General features: G+C 51.3%; 1 protein-coding gene across 1 annotated transcript in view; it reads right to left on the bottom strand.

The window, feature by feature from the left end:
- Positions 1-3547, bottom strand: part of Slc7a14 (solute carrier family 7 member 14) — a 119278-nt gene extending 115731 nt beyond the window's left edge. Inside the window, exon 1 of the mRNA XM_055626046.1 lies at positions 3398-3547. The gene's annotated coding sequence lies outside the window, so the exon portion shown is untranslated. The remainder of the gene's footprint in view (positions 1-3397) is intronic.
- Between the last annotated feature and the right edge of the window lie 533 nt (positions 3548-4080).

Genomic DNA, 4080 nt, shown 5'->3' with positions numbered 1-4080 from the left:
TTAAAGTGGCATTTTCCAACAGACCTTTCTACAATGATTAAAAAAAAAGTTTTCCCCCTTCTGATAAGGTAATTGTTTGTCACTTGTGGCCACTGAGGACTTTAAATGGGTCTATGTAGCTCTTGACTACCACGCTGGACAGAAAGGCTCCATACAGTTTAATATGGCTCTCAGGGCCCAGAATAGCCCACCAATAGCATCTTTAGGCTTGTGAGGTTATTTAATGTGAGCTTGATGTGAGTTATGCCTTTAATTGGGCTGGGGGGTGGTGGCGGTGGTTGAAGCAAAATGTTGGCAATAACAATAAGCAGGCATCTGGGGATCTCTAAGGAAGAACTAACACATAGAGGATCCATTTGCATTTCAGTGACATTTGGATTGATTTTGAATTTTTAAACTAAGTTCTGAAGCAAGACAGAACTATCAATTTAGTGCAAAAATATCCACCCTGCCAATGTACTCACCAGGGCTACAGGGATACAATGGATGAAGATGAAATTTTACTACAGGCTGTTAAGAGAAGCAAGGAGAAGTGAATGAGATGTCCCAGTGTTCTAGAAAGACCTGTAATCTCAAGGCAATCTCTGATGAAGCTCTGAACTTGAGAGAGTTGGGGAGACCCAAGAAATGGTAGATGAAGGACTAAATCATGGGAAGCATTTTATAGATGTGTGAACTTATGCTCATCTTTACTTCTGCCTAGATTATCTTGGAGTCCTGTTCCAAGTCCCTTTGAAGCACAGGGAATCTTAGACTCTCAGTCTTGGAGAAACCATGTTGTCGGACTAGGTCACGGAAAGCACAGATAACAAGGGCATGTTGAAGAAAGCCACAGCACCATCCCTGTTTGTGAACGGTTTTATAGGAAACATCTCACTGAAGAAGATCGATTGTGTCTCTCAGGTACACTGAGGCAGACAGTGCTGGAGTAGAACCAGAAAAGGAAAAAGCTGGGAGAAACACTAGCTAAGGGGATTGCTTCTGTGTTAGGTATATCACGATGCTGACATCCATATAAAAGGTGACAAAAGAGGCATTGTGGATGAGTATTTTAGGTCCTGTGGGCGAGTGAGAAGGGTGCTTTCTCTGGAATGCATTTGTGGGATTTAGATACCAACTTTTCAATTGTGTGGCAGAGAAGAAGAGCATCTGAGTTCCTACAGTCACCTTTCTCTAAAACAGTGGTGCTGAACACAGGCTTACAGATATTCTAACCCTAAATCCAATGGCACAAATCTAGAACAAAGGCATACATGTGAGCTCCCAGACTCACTGTTCCATTCTTCTAGTTCTTGTCCTTCCAGGAAAGCCTGCTGTTTTAGCCTCCAACCTGTTTCTGTAAATATGGAGCTCAGAATGTGTGAACAGTTGTAGCAAACACGGAACAGTTGGGAGGGTGGGAGAGAGTGGCAGCGGGTGGGTGAACAGATTAAAGAAGAAACGATTGGAAGGGAGAGGAAGCAGCCTGTGAACGGGCAGGCAACACTCTCCACTTTGTCACTCACTATATCACCAACCTCATCACAGCTGCGAAAAAGTCACATACATGAACAAGGATGTGAGAGTGACGTGGACTCGTCAGGTGTGCACAGCAGAATGGGAATCCGCCTCTGGATTCAAGATCCCTAACCTCAGTTTTCAAATTTGTGTAATAGGTATGATTAAGCCTTGATGTGAAGTTTAAACACGATGACATTGTCTAGCAGACTGTAGGTGCTCAGTAAATAAATACTCTCTTAACTTGGTCCTCCTCCAATTGCCTCACTCCTCTCTTCACATTGACTAGGACACAAAGAAACAAACCAACAGTGTATTGAGATTGTGTTTGGAGAGTGTACACAACACGTGGTTGTGAGAGAAGGGTGTGGAGGAGAGGAGAGAGTCATAACCCAAGACAAGCACAAATCTCTCTCCTTTTTTAATGAATTCACTTATTTTTCTGTAGCTTTACAATTCTCTGGCTCCTGAAAACCACAGAAACGTTTAACAGGACAACATCCCTCACTACTTTTCCAACATGGGTCAAGCGGAATGAGGGCATCATGCAGAGTCACCAAGACACATCCTGGAATGACAGGGGCGTGTTGTTCTTCTACCCAGACATGCTGAGAACCTCTCAGGAAAGTCTGGAAAAGCAGAGAACTGGGAAGGCAAAGGATCCTCGCTTGTTTTCTATGTAAACAGCAGACAATGTCTTTTAGGTGCTGGATCTCATTTGCAGGGAAAGCTGATCCCCAATTGGGATCCCACCAGTTCCTTTTTACCAACGAGCCGGCAACTTTCAGGACCACGGACAGTGTCACATCTCTAGCGGGCTCTTCCCTGTCAGCTCCCCAGCGCTCTCCGCGACCCCAGAAAGCAGGCGGGTTATTCCAGCAGCCTTGGTTCACTGGCTAGTTACTGCCTCCGCCACTCAGGCGAACATCCTTTGAGACCCTGGACTCAAGATCTCAACGAACCGAGTTTCGCACACGTAGCAGGATCAGTACCAAGAACAGGCGACAACTCTGCTACTCCCACCTTCCCTCATCTTTCCTCTCTTTTTCTTTTCGTCCTTTCTAAGTCATTTGACAGCGTCTACCTTCCTGTTCGATCGAGGTACAAAATGCACATTTGGCGGGGGAGGAGAGGTGCCTCAGGGGAGAGAGGAGGCTCGCTGGGGGCTACGCCACACTACTGTGGCCCCCAGAATTCGGGGGGAAACTGAATGTGCTTTGGTGCTGGGGAAAAGGCCAGGCTAAAGAGGCAGCCGCCGGCTGGCTCTGGGCAAGAGCGTACCCGGATACCTCTCCCGTCACATCCTCCTCGCCTCCTCTTGGTCTCCCGGTTGGCCGGGGACAGACAGATGCCCCTCGTGGCGCACAAGCCTGGTCGGGGCGCTGGGCTCCGCTGGAGTCCCTTTGAAGAGTTTTGCTCAGGTAAAAGGACAGACTGTTGTCCCCGCCTTCCTCTGGGACTGCGGCCGGAAAACATCTCTCCTTTTTCCAAGCGCTCCGTCTCCGGCCTCCCCAGCCGCCCCAGTCAGGTGCGCGCATAGGCTTGGAGGGCAGGATGGGCCCGGCGACTGCGGAGACCCGGGCGGCCCAGACTGCTCCCAGCCTCTCAGCCTCGCGCTCCCGCCGCGGCGGAGCCTGCGCCAGCCTGCGCCCCGCCTGCCAGCTCCCGCGCGTCCCCACATCGCGGATGCTACCGGGGCCCCATTCCCAGCCAGAGACAGCGCGGGCGACCCCGACCTCTCTCCTTTCTTTCAGGGACCCCCTTCCCTTAGGTCGCCCTCAACCTCCGCGCCATGTTCCCGCTTCGGGTACCCGGGGCTCCCTGGTTCATCATAGTCATGGGGGTCCAGCTGGGAAGCCAGGGGCCACTCAGGGGACACAGTCAGCGGTCATCCACTCACCAGAAGGGCTGGAGGTGATGTCCTGGATGCTGATGGCCGGCGGTCTGCACTTACAGAGATGGGGGCGGTGGTGGTGGTAAAGGAAGGCTGGAGGCAAGGGCTGCTGCTGAATCGCTCCTGAATTATTCAGATCGAAACCCCTCCTCACCCCTCCCGCGCCTGCCAGTCTGCGCTCCAGCTTTCCTATCTCCGCCTCCTTGCAGTCACGTGGCTAGCCCAGCCCCTTCCATTACTGTGATCCCAGCATCGCTCCTGACGTCTTCCCCCCAGCGCCCAAACCAGGTCTGTCACTCACTACACCTCACCCGCCTTTCTGAGCTTTCAGGTGCGGCCTCCAGCTTCCAGCATTTCCCGCTGCGTGGAGCCCAGGAGCTGGGGCAGTTCTACGCCCTGGGAAAGCAGGGCGGGATGGGACTCTGCAGCGACGCTCTGCTGTTTGGCATGGCTTCTGCCAGCAGTTCCACGTCTGGACTCAGCTACCTAGCCAGGCCTGCTTCCTTCCCCTGGAAGCTTCTCCCCTACTCCTTGAAGAGCCCTTGGTACCCTTTACCTTCTTTCCCCACCTCGAAGTTACTGAAAACAAGGGATGGGTAGGTTGATTTCTTCCTCAGCTCTCAACGAAGACAAGACCCAAAGCTCAAAAAGACGGAGCTTATGTTAGAGGCCTCAGCATTTCATGGGGT

This window comes from Psammomys obesus, unplaced genomic scaffold (genome assembly GCF_907164565.1).
Source record: "Psammomys obesus unplaced genomic scaffold, mPsaObe1.curated_primary_1811, whole genome shotgun sequence".
In the NCBI taxonomy this organism is placed as follows: Eukaryota; Metazoa; Chordata; class Mammalia; order Rodentia; family Muridae; genus Psammomys; species Psammomys obesus.
This window is presented reverse-complemented; position numbering and strand designations above follow the sequence as displayed.